Source organism: Neolamprologus multifasciatus, chromosome 17, assembly GCF_963576455.1.
Source record: "Neolamprologus multifasciatus chromosome 17, fNeoMul1.2, whole genome shotgun sequence".
NCBI classification, from domain to species: Eukaryota; Metazoa; Chordata; class Actinopteri; order Cichliformes; family Cichlidae; genus Neolamprologus; species Neolamprologus multifasciatus.
Genome location: NC_140455.1, coordinates 5,134,711 through 5,160,981, shown reverse-complemented (window position 1 = coordinate 5,160,981; position 26,271 = coordinate 5,134,711). Strand labels below are relative to the sequence as shown.

At 43.8% G+C, this 26,271-nt stretch overlaps 2 long non-coding RNA genes across 3 annotated transcripts in view; one reads left to right on the top strand and one right to left on the bottom strand.

Moving 5' to 3' along the window:
• Positions 1-1,462: 1,462 nt before the first annotated feature.
• On the bottom strand, positions 1,463-21,226 carry LOC146498794 (uncharacterized). 2 transcript variants are annotated; one of them, XR_014870429.1, is made up of 4 exons: positions 16,601-21,226; positions 3,238-12,403; positions 2,963-3,150; positions 1,463-2,788 (listed from the first exon to the last, which is right to left on the bottom strand). It is a non-coding gene; the product is annotated as an uncharacterized LOC146498794 (long non-coding RNA). The 2 variants fall into 2 exon arrangements; XR_014870428.1 differs by having other exon boundaries at positions 1,463-3,150.
• Positions 8,517-26,271, top strand: part of LOC146498779 (uncharacterized) — a 319,599-nt gene continuing 301,844 nt past the window's right edge. Inside the window, exon 1 of the long non-coding RNA XR_014870432.1 lies at positions 8,517-8,596. This is a non-coding gene — a long non-coding RNA (uncharacterized LOC146498779). The remainder of the gene's footprint in view (positions 8,597-26,271) is intronic.

The following is a 26,271-nucleotide window of genomic DNA, read 5'->3' as shown; positions in this document are numbered from 1 at the left end:
CTGGAAAACAGTTATTCATCCCTTGCTTGCTTCAACACAACACTCTGGCTGTGGTAGCAGCTTTAAACTCGGTGTGACCCAGGCTGATAGAGGGGCCCAGTCTGGATCACATTCCAGCATTTTGTAGGCTGGTTTTCCTACAAAGCACAACAAACATTAGCCCGCAAAATTCAAATCAATATAAGACTTATTTGTAACCTACATCAACAAACAGAGAAAACAAATTACATTTTTGGCCCTAAACCTTTGTGACAGTCACATAGTCTCACCATGTTGTAAATAACGGCATTACTGACTTAAAACTTTCCATGCCTCAGGCCAAGTGTCACTAAGAAAAAAACAACTTTCATTTGTAAAGCATTATAAGTAAAGCCGTTTCTCAGGCAAATTAGGAACAAAGTTTTACAAACGCACTACAAAACTAAACAAACTGCAAATAACCTGATAAAATCTTGCTTGGTATTCACCTATTTTTCAAAGAATGACTTCCACTCAGCTGTTGCTTTCTTATATGCACTAGTGGCATCTTGATCATGGATGGCATCAGTGATTACCTCAGTTTGTACGACAGAGAGGACCGTTGCAACACATTTCGAGTATGTTAGGTGCAAGGTGTAGTAATATGCCATCAACACCAACATTCCTTCCCAGAAATCCTCCAAGGGGAGAGTGGTCACTGGTGTGTTTCCTACAGCAACAATGCTGGTTGTCCCATCAAAAAGCAGCACTGGGGAGGAGAGAGGCCGCTTCTCCAGGTGTAGCATCTTTACCCGTCTAGAAAAGCACAAAAAAGGACAAATTCTTCAAGATTTTAAATGAAAGGGTTGCTGTGCATCCAAACAGCTTAAGACACAAAAAGCAAAAGCAAGGGTTTAGAATGATTTACTGTTGGAATAGAAGAAATAAATGAAATTTTGGAAATGTATTAATTCTGAGCATGAATTTTCTCTAGTTTACAGCCTTTTTATCAGGTATATTTGTGCTTTTTTCTCATTTGTTTTCTTAAACTTTGTTACATATTCTAGTTTTTGAAGGCCTTTTTAAATATATAATGTTACCCATTTTACTTGTATGCTAACTGCAATGTGCTTTTGCTCTGTGCTGCCTCTCTGGAGTAGGTTTTAAATGACAATTTAGAAATCCTGAATAAGGAGTAATTTAATCCCTGCTGAATTGAACTTTGACCCTCTCTTATTAAGCATGAAAAGCAAAATAATAATATGATAATAATAATACAAGTAAATGGAGTACAAGTTACAGTGGCTGGTATTGCAGCTGTTCTCACCTTGAGGATGTGAAGGAGAGCCTCACTGGCACTTTGGTGGTGTAGTTGGTAAAGGAAAAAGAGATGGAAGTGAAGAGAGTGACAGTAAACTCAGTAAACCGTGGACAGAGAAAAGTATCTTAATAAAGTAATCTGAACATATCTGATGTATGGATTTAATGTATGAAAAGGCCACTTACCTCCAAGGGGAGAGGAGGTTTCAGGACCTTCTTCCAAATGCCAAGGAACTGCACCTTCGAACAAAACTCTGCCCATCGGCCCTTCATGTGATCTATGTATTTGCAGTTGGAACCACCAACGATGCGACGCATTCATCCATCGCCTATGACAAGGTTGTGCTCAGTTAGTCAAGAACCCTATCCAGAGAAAAGAAGGAATTTAATTGAAGGTAGTTGAACTTATATTTCGAATATCTTTGAAGCACAGGTATGCTTCAAACATGTTTGTGGGCCTTTCTTCTTCCCTTGTAACATCTGCATTAATAAAAGCTCGTGTGGCCTCAAACTCCAGTCCACAATTTGAGCAATGTCACTTCGGTTGGGTTTTGCATTTGGTTTCTTATACATGTTGCTCAAGGTTTTGTAATGTCTTGCCTGCATATTCAGGCAGTCATGGTCTGCTAGGGAAAGCAAAGAGCAATTGTAAGACAAGGTGTAACTAGACTTCAGAAAATCCAGATTTTTCTAATCGGTAATTTCTAACAAGGTTGTAGGATTATTTTTAAGTTACTGTTTTCAGTTTAGTATTTATGAGAATTAATGTTTAGGTTAAATATGTTTAAGTAATGAACTGACCCTATATGTCCTCATCATTTCCCTTTATGTCCTTGTCCTATAATGATCATGGATTTATGTTAATTGTTACTTCGAACAGAATCAAATATTAAAAGGAAAGTTAAAGATGCCCATGAATAAAATCATTGTGAAAACAAGGTACAGTTTGTTTACTGTGTATATCGTTCACACCAGTGTGGACAGAGATTATGAGCTGATGGATCAAAATCTTTTAGGAAATTTGATCTATGACAGAAACACTGTGACAAAGCATGATAGATGTGACCAGCATGAGGATTTACATGTGTAAATAATCAGTACTGAATAACACCCACTACAACACAAGGTATTAAAATATATACTATTGTCTGGTGATTGTGTGCAACTCTGTGTGTGTGCTATGGCTAACGGGCAAGATGGTATGAGGGATATATCACATGTTGACACACCAACGAGTTAATGCCACACCATTGTGATTTGTGGAATACACATTTAGAAAGGGCTTCATTGTTGTAGCCATATGGTGGAACGGTTTGTAAGAGGAGACAGTCAGCAGAGAGAGAGGTAGCTAAGGGCGACGGTGGACCAACATCGTCATCTGGAGTTGGTGGACCTATAGCAGCCCTGGGTGCAGAGCATGAGGCTGACTTAGATAATAGTGGTGAAGCCAGGGTATTATTGTTTGACTGTGTTGGTACAGTAGAGTGTAGCTGGAATTTTGATGCTTTCTCTGAGAAAAAAGTAGAGGATGAACAGAATTTAATAACAGGAAATGGCTAGAAAGTTACGGCAAATATTCAAAACGGTCTAAATCTTGCAATACACTCTGAATAGAAAACTGAGGGCAAAAGTTTGAAGTTTTATATGTCCAAAAGTCATTACTACAGCAGACCAGAGTACACACCTGCATTTGAGTTGTCCTTGCTGAGGTCAAGTATGGTATAGTCACTTGAACCACTTGCTTAGGTCACCTTCAGTCCCATTGCCTATGTTGTCTGAGCTGGGCCTGCCTCGCTGCAGCATGGAAACCTGCTTCCTCCTTGGAGACTTCATATTTTGGAGTCGTTTGTACAGTTTGGTGTAGATGGTCAGCTGTGGTAAAATAATATATATTTGTACATTCTTTTTTTTTTTATCTCGCTCAATTTTAGATATTGTAGTGGGTAAAGAATGACTTACGTATGGCATGTGTGTGTCAGCATCACGTAACATGGGGTAATAGTCGACAATCTTCTGTGACATTGCTCTCATTTCAAGTTTGGAGGGGTATCCTACTTCTTTCCTCATGGGACTAGCATGGAGGATTGCAACCATGCTGGTGACTGTGCTCCTTATAAGTCTGCAACAGAGCTCCTTCGACATCTTACAGTCCTTTTCCTTTCCACTGTGGAGCAATGCAAAGTACTGACTGCGCACCATGTCCAGTTCTGAATCTGTATACATCACATACTCCGGTGGGTCTTTCATAGTTTTGTCAGCAGTGTAGGAAATGGGAGTGGAAGTTTGAGGCTGACATTCAGACACATCAAAGCCTAAGGGTTTACTCTCGCTTCGAGGGCAAGTGTTGGCATCTTGTTCAGCAGTCTTAAGCAATAACAGTTGCGGGATATAAAAAAAAATACACAATTAGGCAAATTAATGCAAGACAGTAATATATCCTAGCATTAATTATAATATTAATGATAACATTAATTATAATATTCTTAGTTGCAACACAGACAGTATGGCATCGTCAAACGCATCCAAGCCGTGACAGCGGTTCTCTAGCTCCGTTCCAAAGCCTCCGCTCACAGTAGCAACACAGCTGAAGCCATTTAGCTAATGATCATGTTAGCTAGCTTGCTAACTAGCGGTCCTCACAAAACACAACTTTATCTTAATAGCACAGTTATACTATAGTGTCGTTCAGAAATGTAATTATTGAACTTAACGTTACCAACCTTAAACTATTGTTCGTTTTTTTAATAAATAATTTTTATCTTGGTAACAGTCCAGTTGGTTAACAAAGCAGGGGAAACGATTTTGTCCCGAAAAAGTAAGGTCATGACAGGAACTGAGAATGTGCAGAAAATTATTTATATTTTTTTCAAAGTACACAAAATTCAAAAATGAAGTCTAAAATGTTTATTGCCTAAAAATAAATATAACTGATATAATTTAAAACTGAAAAATTGGATAATTAAGGAAAAATATATACATGCCTTGCCTACATTTCCCACGGTCCCACACTCTCATCTGTGGCCTTCGGTGGAGAGCGGTAAAGTAAAGCTGCATGGCTACAGCTCATAAACAGTTCACCATGGCGCTCTGGAAATGTATGATCTGTTTTATCTTTGTTTCTTTAACTCTGACTGTGCTCCTTAACAACATGAATGCAGCTCGTGGTCGAAGGCAGGATTTGGTGGTTTATTGTGGAAAAGATGGCTGTGAACAGGAGTTTTTAACTCGTTCTTTCACCACATTAAACGGACGCACCCTCTGTATTTGATGAATGGAAACCCACCAGGAGGATGGAGGATCCCCCCAACGTCCCACTCTGTAGGATGGGAAAATTGTCTGGTTCTGTGTTTGCCAACCGTGGTACAACAACAACAACCAGCACTGTGGAAATATCAACTCGTGGATCTTTGCCTGAAGCGCAGGAGCCTCAGGTTGACAGCCCGGTCACGGTAAGTGTTAACCTAAATAAAATGTAGTGTGACTTCTGATGACACAGCCATGGTCCTATATTACTTTTACTCCTTTTCTCCATGTTTAATCAGGCATTTTTCACTATGGTTGGATTGTAAATCACCAGGATGAGTATAAAGGCTGGGAGCAGGCACGCACTCTGCGGCCGTCATGTCTCCTGCTGTAGTTTGCATCAAAGACACTTTGCTCGTTTAAATCGTTCATGTGGCAGCAACTTGGGTATCTGGTAGGAGTTACAAATGCTCAGTACAGTTACAGATAAGACAGTATTTGGAAGCCCTGTAAAAAAAGTAAACAAAAGAATACAAAATCTATTGGCCCAAAACGTATAGGCATGATTCTTTGGAAAATGAAATAAAATAATAAATGCATACAATAAAAATATGACATATACTTATATAAACATTAATTCTACCTGAAAATCTAAATTACATTATTTTAAAATACATACATAATTTAATAAATACAACAAACATGTAAACAAACTAATATCTAAGTGTGAACAAAAATTAATTAATTAAAAGACAAAATCTCATTCTAATGAACCCAACCCCTTCTCTTGTCTCATCAGAAAATGGGCAACCCCTTTTTTATTGTCTTTAACTACTTTTCCATTTCTTCCATTTCACAGCTTTAACAATTCAATTCAATTCAATTCAATTCAATTTTATTTATATAGCGCCAAATCACAACAAATGTCGCCTCAAGGCGCTTCATAGATACAGAGAAAAGCCCAACAATCATATGACCCCCTATGAGCAAGCACTTTGGCGACAGTGGGAAGGAAAAACTCCCTTTTAACAGGAAGAAACCTCCGGCAGAACTAGGCTCAGGGAGGGGCGGCCATCTGCTGCGACCGGTTGGGGTGAGAGAAGGAAGACAGGATAAAAGACATGCTGTGGAAGAGAGACAGAGATTAATAACAGATACGATTCAATACAGAGAGGTCTGTTAACACATAGTGAGTGAGAAAGGTGACTGGAAAGGAAAAACTCAATGCATCATGGGAATCCCCCGGCAGCCTACATCTATTGCAGCATAACTAAGGGAGGATTCAGGGTCACCTGGTCCAGCCCTAACTATATGCTTTAGCAAAAAGGAAAGTTTTAAGCCTAATCTTAAAAGTAGAGATAGTGTCTGTCTCCCGAATCCAAACTGGAAGCTGGTTCCACAGAAGAGGGGCCTGAAAACTGAAGGCTCTCCCTCCCATTCTACTTTTAAATACTCTAGGAACAACAAGTAGGCCTGCAGAGCGAGAGCGAAGTGCTCTAATAGGGTGATATGGTACTACAAGGTCATTAAGATAAGATGGGGCCTGATTATTTAAGACCTTGTATGTGAGGAGCAGGATTTTGAATTCAATTCTGGATTTAACAGGAAGCCAATGAAGGGAAGCCAAAACAGGAGAAATATGCTCTCTCTTTCTAGTCCCTGTCAGTACTCTTGCTGCAGCATTTTGGATTAACTGAAGGCTTTTCAGTGAGTTTTTTGGACATCCTGATAATAATGAATTGCAGTAGTCCAGCCTGGAAGTAATAAATGCATGAACTAGTTTTTCAGCGTCACTCTGAGACAGGATATTTCTAATTTTAGAGATGTTGCGCAAATGGAAGAACGCAGTCTTACATATTTGTTTAATATGTGCGTTGAAGGACATATCTTGGTCAAAAATGACTCCAAGGTTCCTCACAGTGTTACTGGAGGCCAAGGTAATGCCATCCAGAGTAAGAATCTGGTTAGATACCATATTTCTAAGCTTTTCAGCGCCGAGTACAATGACCTCAGTTTTATCTGAGTTAAGAAGCAGAAAGTTAGTGGCCATCCAAGTCTTTATGTCTTTAAGACATTCCTGCAGTTTAACTAATTGGTGTGTGTTATCTGGCTTCATGGACAGATAGAGCTGGGTGTCATCTGCATAGCAGTGAAAATGTATGCTATGTCTTCTAATGATGCTGCCTAGGGGAAGCATGTATAATGTAAACAGAATTGGTCCTAGCACTGAACCCTGTGGAACTCCATATTAACCTCAGTGTGTGAAGAGGACTCTCCATTTACATGCACAAATTGGAGTCTATTAGATAGATATGATACAAACCATTGCAGTGCAATACCTGTAATACCTACAGTATGTTCTAATCGCTCTAATAGGATATTATGGTCAACAGTATCGAATGCTGCACTAAGGTCAAGAAGGACAAGCACAGAGATGAGTCCACTGTCAGAGGCCATAAGAAGATCATTTGTAACCTTCACTAAAGCTGTTTCTGTGCTGTGATGAACTCTGAAACCTGACTGAAACTCTTCAAATAAACCATTCCTCTGCAGATGATCTGTTAGCTGTTTGACAACTACTCTTTCAAGGATTTTTGATATGAAAGGAAGGTTGGAGATTGGCCTATAATTAGCTAAGACTGCTGGGTCTAGAGATGGCTTTTTGAGTAAAGGTTTAACTGCAGCCACCTTGAAGGCCTGTGGTACATAGCCGATTATTAGAGATAGGTTGATCATATATAAGATCGAAGAATTAATCAATGGCAGGACTTCTTTGAGCAGTTTTGTAGGAATGGGGTCTAAAAGACACGTTGATGGTTTGGAAGAAGTAATTATTGAAGTTAACTCAGAAAGATCAATTGGAGAAAAAGAGTCTAACTTAACATCAATGAAACTAAGAGTAGCTGTAGATAATATTACATCTGTGGGATGATTATTGGTAATTTTTTCTCTAATGATAAAAATTTTATTTGTGAAGAAGTTCATGAAGTCATCACTAGTTAACGTTAAAGGGATGGTTGGCTCAAAAGAGCTCTGACTTTTTGTCAGCCTGGCTACAGTGCTGAAGAGAAACCTGGGGTTGTTCTTATTTTCTTCAATCAGTGATGAGTAGTAAGCTGTTCTGGCTTTGCGGAGGGCTTTCTTATAAAGCAACAAACTATTTCTCCAGGCTAAATGATGATCCTCTAAATTTGTGACACGCCATTTCCTCTCCAGATTACGAGTCATCTGCTTTAGGGTACGTGTTTGAGAATTATACCACGGGGTCAGGTACTTCTGATTAGAGACCTTAGTTTTCACAGGAGCTACAGTATCCAGAGTCGTACGTAGTGAGGAGGTGAAATTATTAACAAGATAATCGACCTCTGTTGGGGTAGCGTTCAGATAGCTGCTCTGCTCTGTGTTGGTACAGGGCATTGACGATGATAACAGTGGCTGGATTATATTCTTAAACTTAGTTACAGCGCTTTCAGAAAGACATCTACTTTGATAAAGTCCACTCTCCACTGCTGCGTAATCAATTATTGTAAGTGTAAATGTTATCAAGAAATGATCAGACAGGAGAGGGTTTTCAGGAAACACTGTTAAATGTTCAGTTTCTATGCCATATGTTAAAACAAGATCTAGAGTGTGATTAAAGTGGTGGGTGGGTTCTTTTACATTTTGAGAGAAACCAATTGAGTCTAACAACAGATTAAATGCCATGATGAGGCTGTCATTTTTAGCATCAACATGGATGTTAAAATCACCCACAATAATTATTTTATCTGAGCTCAGAACTAAATTAGATATAAAGTCTGAGAAATCAGACAGAAACTCTGTGTAAGGCCCAGGTGGACGATAGATGATAACAAGTAAGACTGGTTTCTGAGTTTCACAGCTGGGGTGGACGAGGCTAAGCATCAGGCTTTCAAATGAATTAAAAGTCTGTCTTGGTCTTTCATTAATTAATAGACTGGTGTGAAAAATTGCTGCCACACCGCCCCCTCGACCTGTGCTTCGAGATTTCTGGTAGTTAGAATGACTCGGGGGTGTTGATTCATTTAAACTAACATAATCATCCTGCTGCAACCAGGTTTCTGTAAGGCAGAGTAAATCAATTTGTTGATCAATTATTAAGTCATGTGACATTATTAACAGTGATCACTTCACTCACTTTGTTTTTGTTTTTTGTTTTTATGGTCCAATCATCAGGTGTAACTGATTATACCTGTTGAATTTTAGAATTGGCCAAGTGTAACTTTGTTATTCTGCTCTGAAGGAAGAAGCTGCTACTACAACATCCTTTACCACACCTGTTGCGGCTTTCGCTATCAGTGCTCAAAAACAGTGCCACGAATCACAGGTATGTCATAGTCTTAATGGATCAATACAGTAACCAATGCAATCAATATCTTACTTGTTTATAATGACATTCAAACTTTTTATATAAATGCAGAATAAGTTACTTTGTTTGTCAAATATTTTCACAGAGAACGGTCAAACATATCATCTCAGGAGTGTAACAATATCAGGCAAACTTGAGGACAGTGTTTGAAGATCATGCCGAGAGAACCACTCAGCTTCGAGATGAGGCTTTGGCTACATTTGATAAGTTCATGGATCCTTTCTCCAGCATTGCTATGGACAAAGTAGAGCCACAGGGGAACTGTTCAGCCCAGTCAACTCATAGGAAGTAGTAGTATCCCAGAAGATTTGTTGGGTAAAGCAAGGTCTTTGAAGGGTCATGTCCATAAGCAACAAAGTTTTTACTACGTACCATTAACTGAAAGTGTAAAGCAGTTATTGACTGATGAGAGAATCTGTTGAACGCTGCACCACAAAGAAGCAGAGAAGGATTCTTCTATGATTTAACAAACGGGTCCCTCTTTACATCTCACCCCATATTTACAGGCCAAATGCAATTAATACTGTACACACTTATAATATGTAACCCGTTAGGGTCTCATGCTTCTGCAAACACATTGGTTATGTTTTATTGTACTTAAAATATTGATTATAATTTAGGTCAAAGTTAGCTGCAATATGACTTTCTTGCTATCGCTAAAGGAGATGACATCGCTCAGTGGGGTGTTGATGTTGTACCGAAAATAATTCTTCAAGTGAAACTGCCCTACAGTGGTGTAAGGATTGAAATGTCAAATGGTGAAATTGAGTAGTTTGGTGTTTTTTATAGCCAGTTGCAGAAAAATGCTATCCCAGCATAAGATTGCTGGCTTTAAAGAAGGGGTTGGTTTTGCTTATAGCAAATACAGACACTGTGAATACAACGACAACAAATTGAAACAGTCTTGTGGACAGATGCTGATTCTTTTGAAAAAGCAAGAACAAATAAGTTCTTGCTCCCATTATTTCTTTACAAACTGTATTGCGACTGAAAAGTAAGATTGAAGAACACCTGTATCAGTTCATGCTACAGAATTAGCACATGAGCTCATTGATTATACTTCAGACTGTTCTATTAGTTTCAGGGAAATTGTGTTTGTGCCAATAACATAGATAACATAGTCTTTTTATCATTTCCCATAGAAATCAGCCTTAAGATTAGAGCTGCACCAACGTATTTTCTTAGTGTAGTGTTCTGATGTCGGTGAACCCTCATCAAATGTTTCCTAAACCAGTGTTAGTGTTGTGCCACATAATGCTGGCATGCTGGGGCAAACAGCTGTCTCTGAAATGAGATTGTATCATAGATTTTGGTAAAATGTTTTCTCTTTTATGTAAAAATGTGAAGTCAGACATGATTTTTGAATAAATCATGTTTTCAACAGATTTGTGTGAATTTTTATTAAATGAAGCAAATGGAGTTTGTCACTGCATCTTGAAACAAGTTATATTTTGAGAAAGATCTGGTGAGATAATGCAGGCTATTTTAAGAGTTATTCTTTCCATAATATAGACACAAATATGGTTATTCTTGATTTAAGTTTATAATCTAAAATCAAGGCTTAGAAACAAGTATATCATTTTTAAAAGAAGGCAAATTATCTGGCCTGTCTAAAAATATGATTTTAAATCATGGTAAGCACCAGATAATTTGCAGCGCAGTCACACTAAAAATCCCCCAATATGTTTTATTGACTTTATTGTCCTTGTTTTGTGTTTCAGTGGCTACTGTTTACTTAAGCCTTAATTGACCATTTCAGTACCAAACAAAGAGAGAAGTTACTTTTCAGTCTATGTTTATGTATTCAGATTACATATTACAACACACACAGGCTCAGATCTTCTGGAGGCTTGTGCATGGCAAAGTTGCCACTCTTAAAGTGATTATGTTTCATCACAGTGGAAGTGGGAGAACAGGGTTTCCTGGTGCCTCCGGATCAATAACCCAGCTCTCATTCTGTGAACACACGAACAGCTGCTTTACTCTCATGTCTAGGTTTGTCAGGATGTTCATGAAAACTGTCCCAATCCTCTGAGGATGACGATCATTGCTTATATATTACCAGTATTTATCTTCTGTCATCTCTTTTCATTTGCATTTCTCACAAATTGATCTAATTTGCGACTCCAGTGAAATGCATCGTGTTGTTATTATGAGCTGCAAAACAAGTGTTTTGTAAGAAGATTTACAGTTCTGTGAAAAAGGGTTTGTTCTTTCCTCGTTTCTTTCTCTTTTACAGCAAAAATAAACTGTTTTAAATTATTTGTTTATAAAAAAAAAAAGAGATCCAAACCTATCAAAAAATAATTACCACCTGAACCTAATCACCCTGGGCAGCAAGAACTGCAGTGTTTGTGATAATGGTAATGAGTCCTTTACATGGGTGTGGAGGAACTGTTTGAATTCAGCCAGACTGGAGGACTTTCACTTCACTTCAGTTTGATTTATAAAATGCCAAATGACAACAACAGCTGCCTTCATTACATATCGTCCACGCTCCATTCAAAAGCATAACCCCTCTGGGACGGCCTTTTGCCTGCCTTCCTCTCTCCTGGTAGCATTTCATACAGGACGCTGTCAGCAGCTTGTTTTGAGGTTGTGTGAAACCATCTCAGTTGGATTTAAGGCTAAACGTTGAATAGGCCATTCCATAATGTTCATTTATTGATTTAGTTTTACAGTTCAGGGGTGAACATCCCGATATGTTTCAGATCAGTGTCCTATTGCATGACCTTCATGCTCTAAAGCTCATAACCATTGTTATAGATAGAGGGATAGAGTTGTGGTCCAGGTCCTGAAGCAGTAACTTCACCACCACCCTGCTTGACTATTGGTGACGTTCATTTTATGAAATGCTATTTTGGTTTGATACCACATGTAACTGGATACATTGTTCTGAAGAACCACAGTGACTCTGTTAGTTGTTTTACTCAGTCTGTATGGACTGCAGGCTGTAAGCTGCATGTGATGTCACCGGGTGGAACATGTTTTAACTTGATGGGTTTTTCTAATCTTTCTGCATGTGTTGCTGTGTTTTATCATTTCTAATCTTTTAATACCGTAGAGTATTTTATTCCTACATTTTTATCGCATGTTTTATTGTGCATATTGTTCCGGGCACACTCCCTACCCCTACTGATCACTAATTCGGCACACCTGAGCGGACTATAACCAATGAGGGTTCCCCTTTTGGCTGCCGAAGGCCAATAAGAAGGCGCGGCGGAGTGGACAAGAGGGAGAGCCATGGACCGGTAACTGGCAGTAGGATGGCTAGCGTGGTGAGGGGCACTGAGACCCGACTAAAGGAAGCCTGGTGGTGACTGCTGCTGTCCCTTTGCTTCAGTGGACGCTGGGGCGAAGTGGTGGAGAGGACATCCAAGGGCACTGCCGCCTTTTTAGTTGACTTTTCTTAATTAGACTTTTATTGATTTTAATTGATCGGCCGAGACTAGAACTTGTAGTTGTGCTGTTTTATATATTTAAATTCTTGTGTCCCTGGCCTGTCATGTATCGCTGTGCGGCAGGCAGGAGTTGGACCCAAAATGCAGACACTCAGGCACGAGGTTTAAACACAAAGAACTCAGCTTTATTTGCTGGCGGGAGAAAGGCGTACAAAGTAAACTAAACTGGAAACTAAAACTAAACTCACAAACTAAACTCACAAGGGAGACACAGGGAGATCCACACAGCAAGGGGAACGACGCGACACTGACTCAGAGAAACACGGGGTTTAAATACACTGGGAAGTAACGAGGGGAATGAGACACAGAAGGAGAGCACAGCTGGGGGAAATCAGAACTGACGAGACAGGGAGCAAAGTAGGATACACTCACATGAGACACAGACCTTCAAAGTAAAACAGGAAGACGCAAACTAGACTAGGGGAGACAGAGCAACTAAGAAACACAGACAATACCAACAACAAAGAGACACAGAGGGGAGCTACTAAATACTCAGAGAACTAAACAGAATACAAGAAAACCAAACAAAGACACTACACTAAAGAATAAGCTGGGACAACAAAGTGAACTAAGAACATAATACAAAAATCACAGAGGCACAAGAACTCAAAACACTGGGTCACTGACCCAGGACCGTGACAGTACCCCCCCCTCAAGGGCTGGCCCCAGACAGCCCAACAGGAAAAACAAAAGACAAGCCAACCAGGGCGGGCGGCGGGGGCCCAGGACGGAGGGCCAGGAACAGAAAACAAAAAGCAGTGCACAGGAAACACTGGAGCCCAAGAAAGCAGCCCAAACACAGGCCAGTTCAGGGGGCCGGCCGTGAAGACGGCAACAACAGAAAAACAGTTCGGGGGACCGACCCGAAGGTCGCCGGCACAAGAATTCACAAGTCAAATGGTCGGGGGGCCGACCAGGTGGGTGGCACAGGTGACAGAGCTGGTCCCGAGGCCGGCCGTGCGGAAAGCAATGGCGGTGACGACGTAGAGAAGGTTCCGGGGGCCGGCCGTGCGGAGGGCAACGGCGGCGACGACGTAGAGATGGTTCCGGGGGCCGGCCGTGCGGAGGGCAACGGCGAGGAAGCAGTTCTGGGGGCCGACCGTGCACGCGGCGGCGACGGCGAGGAAGCAGTTCTGGGGGCCGACCGTGCACACGGCGGCAACGGCGAGGAAGCAGTTCTGGGGGCCGACCGTGCACACGGCGGCGGCGACGGCGGCAACGGCGGCGCAGGCAAAACCACTTAGGAGGCCGACCACTTGGAAGGCAGCGGTGGCCACTGAGCAGGTCCGGAGGTCGGCCGCGATGCCAGCGGCGGCGACGAACTCTTTCTGGGGGCCGTCCCCGAAGGCCATGACGCCAACTCAGAGGCCCGGAAGACGGCCGGCAGAGGCGAGGTGAAACAGGTCGAGCTGGCTCTGACGGCGGTGTGGCAACCGCAGGACCAAACGAGGCAGGACCAGACGAAGGCGGAGCTGGACCAGGACCAGACGAAGACGAAGACGGAGCTGGACCAGACGAAGGCGGACCAGGACCAGACGAAGACGAAGACGGAGATGGACCAGACGAAGGCGGAGCTGGACCAGGACCAGACGAAGCAGATGAGGCAGAGGCCGGACCAGGCGACGGCAAAGTTGATGGTGGTGAAGCCGGACCAGGCGACGGCAAAGTTGATGGTGGTGAAGCCGGACCAGGCGACGGCAAAGTTGATGGTGTTGAAGCCGGACCAGGCGACGGCGTGGATGATGGTGGTGAAGCCGGACCAGGCGACGGCGTGGATGATGATGGTGGAGACTCCGAGGCTGCAGCTGGCGTGGGTGGAGACTCCGAGGCTGCAGATGGCGTGGGTGGAGACTCCGAGGCTGCAGCTGCCGTGGGTGGAGACTCCGAGGCTGCAGCTGCCGTGGGTGGAGACTCCGAGGCTGCAGCTGCCGTGGGTGGAGACTCCGAGGCTGCAGCTGGCGGCAGCGTGGAAGCCGGAGACGGAGGTGCTGCAGCAGGCGGCGGCGTGGACAAAACAGTGGATGCGGCTGCTGCTGCAGGCGTGGATGCGGCCGCTGGTGGAGCAGCTGGTGGCTGGACGGGCTCCTCGGGCCCCCCAGCTGGCAAAGCAGGAGGCCGGACGGGCTCCTCGGGCTCCCCAGCTGGCAAAGCAGGAGGCCGGACGGGCTCCTCGGGCTCCCCAGCTGGCAAAGCAGGAGGCCGGACGGGCTCCTCGGGCCCCCCAGCTGGCGAAGCAGGAGGCCGGACGGGCTCCTCGGGCCCCCCAGCTGGCGAAGCAGGAGGCCGGACGGGCTCCTCGGGCCCTCCAGCTGGCGAAGCAGGAGGCCGGACGGGCTCCTCGGGCCCTCCAGCTGGCGAAGCAGGAGGCCGGACGGGCTCCTCGGGCCCTCCAGCTGGCGAAGCAGGAGGCCGGACGGGCTCCTCGGGCCCTCCAGCTGGCGAAGCAGGAGGCCGGACGGGCTCCTCGGGCCCTCCAGCTGGCGAAGCAGGAGGCCGGACGGGCTCCTCGGGCCCTCCAGCTGGCGAAGCAGGAGGCCGGACGGGCTCCTCGGGCCCTCCAGCTGACGATGCAGGAGGCCGGACGGGCTCCTCGGGCCCTCCAGCTGGCGAAGCAAAAGGCTGGACGGGCTCCTCGGGCCCTCCAGCGAGAACAGTCTCATGACCAGTGGGCACAGGGGCCCCTGGAACACACAGGACAAAACCAGCAGGCGCGGGGACCTCTGGCAGGCACAGAACAGAACCAGCAGGCGCACGGGCCTCTGGCAGGGACAGAACAGGACCAGCAGGCGCACGGGCCTCTGGCAGGGACAGAACAGGACCAGCAGGCGCACGGGCCTCTGGCAGGGACAGAACAGGACCAGCAGGCGCACGGGCCTCTGGCAGGGACAGAACAGGACCAGCAGGCGCACGGGCCTCTGGCAGGGACAGAACAGGACCAGCAGGCACACGGGCCTCTGGCAGGGACAGAACAGGACTAGCAGGTGCGGGGGCCTCTGGCAGGGACAGAACAGGACCAGCAGGCACACGGGCCTCTGGCAGGGACAGAACAGGACCAGCAGGCACACGGGCCTCTGGCAGGGACAGAACAGGACCAGCAGGCACACGGGCCTCTGGCAGAGACACCGGTAGCTGAAACTGTGCAGGGCACTGGCTGGTACGGTGCAGTTCTTAGCAGGAGTCTTGGCCTCCAGGGGTCCAGAGTCGGCTGAAGGCAGAAACTCAGCCTCTGGGGAGGCCCGGGGGCGAATAACAGTCTCGAAATTAGGCAGTTTCTGAGAAACTAGAGTGGTTTTAATGGGTTTGTCTCTCCGCTTAAAATGGGTGCTAGGAACGGGATTCAAAATGGGTGGCACAGACACAGCCTCCAGTATGGAGGGAGCGGGTGACCGGGCTAATGGAATAGATGCAGACTGGGCTAATGAACTGGCTAAAGGCTGATGTACTGGTTGAGGTGAGACTGGAGTTGGTAGTGGAATGGATGCTTTGAAAATGCCAACTTGTGAGAGGTCAGTTACCACGAAGGTAGGTAAGCGCCGTGAACTGTCTCTACTCTCCCCATGAACAGCCCCAGAAAACACAGTCCCAGAAGCACCAGCGTCCATAAAACTCACCACAGCTGGTCGCGTCGTTCTGTCATGTATCGCTGTGCGGCAGGCAGGAGTTGGACCCAAAATGCAGACACTCAGGCACGAGGTTTAAACACAAAGAACTCAGCTTTATTTGCTGGCGGGAGAAAGGCGTACAAAGTAAACTAAACTGGAAACTAAAACTAAACTCACAAACTAAACTCACAAGGGAGACACAGGGAGATCCACACAGCAAGGGGGACGACGCGACACTGACTCAGAGAAACACGGGGTTTAAATACACTGGGAAGTAACGAGGGGAATGAGACACAGAAGGAGAGCACAGCTGGGGGAAATCAGAACTGACGAGACAGGGAGCAAAGTAGGATACACTCACATGAGACACAGACCTTCAAAGTAAAACAGGAAGACGCAAACTAGACTAGGGGAGACAGAGCAACTAAGAAACACAGACAATACCAACAACAAAGAGACACAGAGGGGAGCTACTAAATACTCAGAGAACTAAACAGAATACAAGAAAACCAAACAAAGACACTACACTAAAGAATAAACTGGGACAACAAAGTGAACTAAGAACATAATACAAAAATCACAGAGGCACAAGAACTCAAAACACTGGGTCACTGACCCAGGACCGTGACATGGCCAGGGTATTTTAATTGTTGTTTTTAAGTTAAATAACTTATAAAGAAACCTAGTTTTTATCTTTCCTACTGCCTTCGCTCCACTTTCCCCATTCTTACTGTTTCAGAAGTTTCCCTTCTCAGAGAACACCTCGTGATACTAACATCAACTAAAAGCAAACTTCTAGTAAGTTCACGGTTGTTTGGCTGCATTTAAATCACAGGCATCTGAATTATTCACAATTCCGAGGAGGGAGGAGAAGGATACTGGGTGTGGGAGGCTGTAATTACTGCCTTTTTTAAAACCTAGCATAAGTATTAAATACATTACAATTAATCTCTGACACGTTTCTGGCAATAATCCAGACCAGCAAAAATGGATTTGGTGAATTCAGCTCCCACACCTCTAATTCTATATTAAACACCCGTTTCCTAACCCTCAGTGCTCTCCGTCTCCCAGACATGATGACTAATTGATGTTGCTGAGCTAAGAGATTCAAAATGGTAATTTAGTCCAATTGTTCAAGTTTGTATGTCCTGATTAAAGTTGAAACGCTCATGAATATCATGTGTAAAAATGGTTACTGAAGAGATGTTATAACATTTTGGTTAAGCGCACCTCCATAACCAGAAAACCTGCTGAAGCTCTGTGTGACACCTGCAGGTCAGACGTCTAAGAATCCACCAGGTTTTGTCTCCTATATGACATTAAAATTGTTTTAATGAGTAGAAAGATGCACATGAGTTTTATAGTTTTACAAATACGTTTGAAACACATTTCCACTCTACAGTGGATGTTAGAAAAGTACAACACTGATGTGATCTGCTGTTGTCAAAGTCGGGTCCAGTCTCTGGGGAACACTGTTTTGGACAGTACTGATTCATACATTACACAATGTGCCTCTCACTGCAACCTTCTTATTCCTCTAAAGGCATATTAAGAAAGTTGCAATCTTCCTCACTATTTGGAGACCAACTAGATACATGGTTGGGGATGAGGTCCCAATGCAAGGCTTTGGAAACTGAGTCGTATAGGGCTGCGCTTTAGAAACTGCAAAATAGTAGGCTTCTACTTGACCCCAAAAACAGACCAGAAGTTGGCGTTCCAGCAAAAGTGCAGGAATTTAAAGGCACTTTTGCAAACCAGGCACCTGTGCCAGAACATTTAAGATGGAGATGGTGTGGTTCAGTTGAGTATTTAACAGAAAAGTCATAACTAGGAATTTATTTCAACTTGTATAGTTTCATTTTGACAGAAAATATAAGAATTAAAGCTGACAGTCTGTTTCAATCACTTTTTCCATAAGTGTCAACCATTTCATTTGCACTTCATATTCATGTGTGACAGGAGTCATAATGCATAATTGTTGTGTCCCAAAAACTAGGCCGCATCCTTCGGAGCGCCCGGCCTTCACGGGCTGCGTGGGCCGGGTCCTTCGAAGACCGAGAAGGAAGTGCGAGGCTGTGAAATGGGACCTTCAGATCTGCAGCACCGCTGTCAGCGCCGTGGAGTTTAATAAACTCGGCCATCTGCTCCTTGCTCTCTAAAATATAACAGGACACTGGAGTAAACTCTCGACCGTCTCACACTTCTGATAATCAGCTGTCTGCTTGACGTTTATTCAGAAAGCTATAAACTATTGTGAAACTATAACTTTAATCTCAGCCAAACTGATTAACTCATAAATAAAACACTGAAAAAAGCCAAACAATAACTTTTTAAAGTTATGTAAATGACTTGTATATCATGTTTAAGTAGTGAAAGACCACGGGGGTTTGAAAACAATGTGCCGGGCGTTTGCTGTTATCGCCCCGGTCAGCTATCGAGCTGGTGGGTAACAGACGTCTCCGAAAACGTCGGAGCACTTTTGCAAATATGTGATGTCTTGATAAACTGAGCAGATATTTGAAGTTTACACAGCTACATTCTCGCCTGAAAAAAAAAGTGAAGTTTATTTTGTGACCCAGAAAGTTTAATAAGAGTAATATTAAAACTAAGTAGCTGTCGCCATTGTTGGAATCTGGAATTGGCTGGGCCACGCTATGAATTCTGGGATATGGTGGGCCACGAAGGACACACCGGACCCAAATGAAGGACGCATTTGTCAGCTGCATTTGGAGCAGCCTTCGAATTGGGACAGTCTTTGTCGCGTCGCTGTGACGTAATCGGCCTACAAATGCGACCTCTGAAGGATGCGGCCTGGGTTCTGGGACACAGCTTATATCGCCAAAAGTATTCACCTTTCCGAATCACTGAATTCAGGTGTTCCAATCACTTCCATGGCCACAGGTGTATAACCACCATATCATGCAGACTGCTTCTACTCTCAGGAGCTCAGTCAATTCCAGCACGGCACCCTGACAGTTGTGAAATTTTCTCACTACTAAATATTGTATTACTAAATAAAATCATAGTCAGCAGATGTTTGTTTCTGCACAGGCATTGACTACAGATCTCCAAACTTCATGTGACCCTCAGAGTATCTCACAGTGTGTAGAGAGCTTTAAGGGACGGCTTTCAGTGGTCCTGCATCCAACCCAACACAACCCAAAGTGGTTTAAAGGGCACTGCTACTGGACTTTAGAGCAATGGAGACATGTCCTCTGGAGTAGTAAACTACCTTTTTCCACCTGGCAATCCAATGGAGGTGTCTGGGTTTGGCAGTTGCCAGGAGAATGATACTTGTGTGACTGTATAGTGCCAAGTGCAAAGTTCGGTGTCAGGTTGTTTTGTTTTTCGACTCAGCCTCTTAGTTCCAGTAGAAGGAACTCTTAATGCTTCAGCATACAAAGACATTTTGGACACGTTCCTGCTGCCAACTTTGTGGGAACACTTTAGAGACGGTCCCTTCCTATTCCAACATGATTGCACACAAGTGCACAGAACGTCCATAAGTCCATAAAGACATGGATGAGCGAGTCTGTTACAGAAGAACTTGACAGGCCTGCACAGAGTCCTGATCTTGACCTCTGGGATGAATTAGAACAGAAGCTGCAAGCCAGGCCTTTTTGTCCAACATTAGTGTCTGACCCCACAAATGCACTTCTGGAGGAACGGTCAAGCATTTCCATTAACACACCTAAACCTTACTCTGTCCTTAAAGCAGTCCAGGTTAACACAGAAGCTTTCAATTTTTATTTTCTGATCTTTTCACAGTGTAGGAACAGAGTAGACACCACACACGTTTACTTGATTAAATTCAATTATACCGTTTCTTATGAGGAACTAAAATTACCAGAGGTACTGCATTCCTACTACATGTGGCACACGTGTAAAAACAAGCAAAAAGTTGCAAATAGGTTAAAAGTTTCCTTTACCTTCTCTTGATTATCCAGTTTCTAATCTTATAATAATATTTCCCCTGAAAAGTAAACCTTGTCTACATACCCTCATCACATACTGCATGTGTACTAAGTTTGAGTTGTTCTAGTTCTGTAAGCTCAAACGGACGTTTTCATGCTTAATACTTTTGACAAAATGTCTTTTTGGCTCAAATCTCCACATTCAAAATGAAGAGCCTAAAGCTGTTCTATACACTACAAAACTATCAGACACTTAAAAGCTTCAGAGCGTCCTCAGGTACTCTGGCTGCTTAACTGTGACAACAGGAGAAAAGCTCGGCAGCCACTGTGAGATCAAAAATCCACCGTGCTAAATTTAACTGGCTGATATGAGTGCCCCTCGCAATGCCTGATGCAACGGTGTGCATCGGCTTACCTTACTCCGACCGGCTCATTAACATGCTGCTGGGCACATGCTGTCTGTGATCTCTCTTTGTGTTATAACACAGAGGCAGCTGAGCTGGATAAAGGCCGGGCTGATCAGTGGGTTTGTCTGACGCCAACCCCACCACCACTCTGCTTATCGTCAGGATATCAAGGCTCAGGGAGTCAGCTGCTTCACTTCTACAGTACATAACAGGATTCTGGGAACCTGAAGATACTCGAAACTGACTCAGTAAATCTTCATCATTTGTTCAGTCGGTGATCTCATTTGCTTTTCAAGCTTTTAATGTATTTTTGGCAGCAATACAGTAGGCACTGAAGAAGGTTTATATTTCCATTAAGTACTCATCACACAGCTGAGACACTCATTTTTGCTTAAAAGACATTCGCCTCATCTTAATGGTCTTATTCTGTCTCTGGGTATTTGTGTCTCATCTGTGGTTATTGTCACTTCGGAAAGCTCTTGGCAGACTTGAGTGTTCTCACGCTACACTATGGAAAACAACTGTCAATGATTTTGAAATGGTTGCTAAAAAAGACAGAAGACGTCTGTGACCATTAGGTTGCTGCAATTTCCAAAGTCACTTCGAGTCAAAGCAGCAAACAACAAAATGATTAGTCTGCTACCAGTCTGCTGTCAGTTTGTGACTGACTGCTTTCAAGCTGGCAAATACCAGTTTTTTATAATCAGGTGGTGATAAACTGTGACAAATCAGCAAAAATTGTCATCGGTGGCAAATTTGGCATTCACATAAAACATTGAATGTCCAGCCACAATGTCGTTGTCACGGTCGGCAGACCGAGTGGAGAGAGCGAGGTGGACCCGAGTGGAGAGTGTGAGGTGGACCCGAGTGGAGAGTGTGAGGTGGACCCGAGTGGAGAGAGCGAGGTGGACCCGGGTGGAGAGCGTGAGGTGGACCCGAGTGGAGAGAGCGAGGTGGACCCGAGTGGAGAGAGCGAGGTGGACCCGAGTGGAGAGCGCGAGGTGGACCCGAGTGGAGAGAGCGAGGTGGACCCGAGTGGAGAGAGCGAGGTGGACCCGAGTGGAGAGCGTGAGGTGGACCCGAGTGGAGAGAGCGAGGTGGACCCGAGTGGAGAGAGCGAGGTGGACCTGAGTGGAGAGCGTGAGGTGGACCCGAGTGGAGAGAGCGAGGTGGACCCGGGTGGAGAGCGTGAGGTGGACCCGAGTGGAGAGCGTGAGGTGGACCCGAGTGGAGAGCGTGAGGTGGACCCGGGTGCGGACACAGATGAAGAGACGAATCTGAATCTCAAATGAAAAGCGAGCCTTTATTGTGGCTGAAACAATGACATGAGAAAAACGGCGGGACAGAGGTTAAACTTAACTAGAACCGAAACTGGAGAACAGTATGACTAACTATGAAAACCAGGGAGACTATGGCTACGAGCGGTATGAACAAGATTCGGTGCAGATGCATGAAAGAACCATGAGAAAACCTTGACTTGAAATAAACACTAAGAACATGACCTGAGGGACGAAACACAGACGGCGCCGCGTGGACGAAGAGAAACACAGGGCTTAAATACACAGAGGGATAACAAGGGGAACGAGGACGAGAACACAGCTGGGAGTAATCAGACATGACACGACCAGGAGGAAGCAGAACTCAATACATTGACAAAGGACATGGACTTTCAAAGTAAAACAGGAAACAATTCACAATGACGCAGACTTAACGCAGGACTTAAGCTATACTAAACACCGGGGGCGATTCTAGGATCAGAGCTTTGGGGGTGCTGAGCACCCAGAGAGCTGCCCATCCAGCAAGATAAACTTTACTCGTCACGATGAGACTTCTTCCCCGTCTCTGTCAGTCCCTGCATCCTTAAATGCCTCCAGTTGTCCCGAGTTCCCTCTGACTGTCTCCTTGGTGCATTTAAACCCCTGCATCCTCTCTCTCCTCGTCGTCTGTTGTCTTCTTCTCTGTGATCAGTCATCATAATTTTACCATCTCTGTGCAAGTCTGCAAATTTCTTTATTAAATCATAAGATTCTTAAATGCATCAAGTCTCTCTGTGCCTGGGTCCTCGTCACAAAACATGATATCACTGTTTTGTACATTTTAACACAATTTAATCCCCACATTTGTGAAAGAAAAGCAAAACACTTTTTTGAAAAGTCTGTAACAAAACCATCAAATCTCCATCCATCCATTCGCTTCCGCTTCTCCTTTTCAGGGTCGCGGGGGGCGCTGGAGCCTTTCCCAGCTGTCATAGGGCGAGAGGCGGGGTACACCCTGGACAAGTCGCCAGTCTGTCGCAGGGCCAACACACTGGGACAGACAACCATTCACGCTCACATTCACTCGCACATTCACACCTAGTGGCAATTTGGATTATCCAATTAACCTATCCCCTCAAGCTGCATGTCTTTGGACGGTGGGAGGAAGCCGGAGTACCCGGAGGGAACGCACGCAAACACGGGGAGAACATGCAAACTCCACACAGAAAGACCCCGGCCTGATGGTGGAATTGAACTCAGGACTTTCTTGCTGTGCGGCAACAGTGCTAACCACCGTGCCACCGGATCCGTGGCCGCCCGCCAGAGCTGCAGCGCCGCCGCCATTGCACCCGTGGCAGGCCGCCTGAAGTATTCTGTTGCTGTCACGACCCGAGGTAGGCCACCTGAACTCTTGTATTATAGTTACAGGCCGCCTGAACTGTTTTATGGGGACAGGTTCCTCGCCGTTACTGGGTGTGAGGTTGAACCATTTGGACTGTGGCCCTGGTGTGGGTTTTGGGGTTTTGTTTATTTAGGGCTTGGGTCTGGCAGCAACGGTGCCAGAGCCAGAGCAGGGGAGAGCTGGAACAAACCATTTTGGGAGGGAGGGGGGGGGGTTATCTATACTTTTGTTGTTAAAATGCTATGTCTCAACCAAGTACTGTATGCTTTTTATATTTTTAGTAGTGTGTCACACAAACAGCAAATATTGTAAAAAAAGGTAAAAGATCTTTGGGGGTGCTTTGACTCATTTTGGGGGTGCTGAAACACCAAAAATGGGCTAAAATCGGCCCTGCTAAAAAACACGAGTGTACAAAACAAAACCCTTAACTGAAACATAGACTAAGAATAATCAACAAGACACAACCAGAGATTAAGAATAGCCCATAATACAAAATCTAACCAAAAGATAAGAACTCAAAATGCTGGGTCGATATGACCCAGAACCGTGACAGTCACAGAAACTCAGGAAATTCTGAAATTCCTCCATAAATAGTGAACTAGTTGCTTCAGGATGATGATTTAACTGCACAATGACATGGCTTGGCAACCATGCTTTTAGAGAAATTAGGAATATAACCATATTACAACCAGTTGGCGAGCAGCTGTGTCACGGTCCTGGGGCGGTGACCCAGTGTTTTGAGTTTCTGTATCATGATCTTAGTTCTCTTTGTTTACCAGTTTATTCTTTAGTCTAGTGTCTTAGTTTGGCTTTCTTCTATTCTCTTTAGTTTTCTGAGTATTTCGTAGCCGCCCTCTGTGACTCCCTGTTATTGTTCTCTGTGTTTCTTAGTTGCTCTGTCTCTCCTAGTCAAGTCTGCGTCTATGTTACATTTCCTGTTTTACTTTGAAGGTCTGTGTCCTACGTGAATGTATTGAGCTCTCGTTATGTCTGATTTCTCCCAGCTGTGTCTCATCCCCTCGTTATTTCCCGTTGTATTTAAGCCCTGTGTTTCTCTGTGTCAGTGTCGTGATCTCCCTCATGCTGTGTGTGAGGCTCCCTGTGTTTCCTGGTGAGCTTTATGTTTAGTTTTTCCCAGTTTAGTTTTCTATAACTTGTGATGTTTTTTCAGCAATATGCTGTGCTTTTGGGTTTGTGTTTGGGTCCAATTCCTGCCACACAGCCGAATCATGAAAGCTGAGTTGAGTCATCTGTTGCAAAGAAACTGTGATGGACTGCAACAATCTGTCTGAGAAAGATTCCAGTTCGCCCAATGCAGGACTCTGATCTTTTGACACCAGGTGACCTACGCTAGCACCTCACAGAGTGGTGTGACAGCTAATAGCAATACTAATGTTTCTTGGACAGCTTTTCTAGTGTGCCTGACCCATGACACAGACAAACCACACACTACATTGTCTTTAAAGACTGTAAGTTTAAACATCTGCATTTCTATTTACACTGGGAAGTATAAAAAAACACATCAAAATAAGGCAGCCTCAACAATGTAGAGCTTGATAGGAACATTTTAAAAGCTTTGAAAGGTGAGAGAACCAAACAACAGCTTATTTCACAAAGTCAAACGCTTTGTTTTTCCTCCATCAGACATTGTGGTCAGCTCTGGTCAGCGTAACCCTCAGGGCCCAGAGGGGATAGTTTGTTTTAGAGGTGGTATGCTGAGACAGTGGCTCTCATTGTCTGTGTCACAAACAAGGCCTCAAAAACCTCTTTCAGTTCCCATAAGTGTTGATGAAAATGTTAATGGGAACAGAAGAATCAGGAGGACAGTTGTTTTGCAGTGTGCAGTTCCTGCTAGAAAGTCCCGTGTGTCGAACACCTGTTTCACATTCAAACATTGATTTCCTCTAGATGCTCCCGTTGTATTCAGACACGTGAGACGCTGCTGTGACGCTTTACACTATTTAGTAATACAGATGAAGAAGCAGGATGGCATTAACGTCAACGTAAATCTATTTAGTATCCATCCCTCTCTGGGGATCATTTACCTGCCACAGGGTGACCTCTGACCTCTCTGTGAAAAGAGAGACAATTCTATGTAGGAAATAAAATTAATAACAGCAAAACAACCACAACAATGATGATGATAATAACATACTAATTATTGTCATTATTATTATTATTATTATTATTATTGTTGTTGTTATTATTATTATTATTGTTATTATTATTATTATTATTATTATTATTATTATTATTATTATTATTGTTGTTATTGTTGTTGTTATTATTATTATTGTTGTTATTATTATTATTGTTATTATTGTTATTGTTATTGTTATTATTATTATTATTATTATTATTGTTGTTGTTGTTGTTGTTGTTGTTGTTATTATTATTGGTATTATTATTGTTGTTGTTGTTATTGTTATTATTATTATTGTTATTGTTGTTGTTATTAATAATAATAATCATCATCATAATAATAACAATAATAATAAAGCCTTGAAGTGATGAGAAATACTTTCTTTGTTATTTTGTATCTAACCCATTCTCCTGGTGTGCTCAGGGATCATTAAACCTGCAAACCTTCAGCAGTACATAAACAAATATTATGAAACCGATTTAATGTAGCTGAAGAGAACATTTGCACTGCCATGACTCCCTCTTCCTGCAGCTAAATAAAGGATGAAAACTCTAAACTATGGAGGAGTACACATTGGTAACCCACATACTTACAGTCATGAAGTGGTGCGCAGGATCGCTCAAGGGCCGCTTCCCTGCGAAGCTGATGTGTGGACTCATTTCCTGCTGGAGTGTCTTTGCAGTTTGAAGTTCCTCTCATTTCTGCTGTGTATTTCTTTCTATCTTAATTGTTAACTTTCTGTCATCTCCCAAAACTGATGCTGGTATTTAGAGCCTAGCAGGTCCTAACACTTAGCGCACGCCACTACATGCTGCCCTTCTGGTTTTCAGTGAGGGTCTCCATGTCAGTGTGAGTCATTTAGAGTGTTCCTGTGGCTTTTTGAGTATTTACCTATAACAAGGCCTGTAAACGGAGCCCATACTCTACTGCCTGACTCACTCTGCCCTCGACGACTACGCCAATCTCAGTACATGGTACTTATCGGGATTTAATGCCACACTGCCGCTGTGTAGCAGCTCCAGGACCTAGCATCTTGCTTGCATTTCAGCAGTTTGTATAAATATACAAAGGGTCATGATTACAACAGTCATTGTCAGGTACCTTTTATCATGACACTTACCAGGGGAATCCTTTCTTAGAAATGAACCTCATTTCTTACCTTTTTTTTCCCAGTCAAG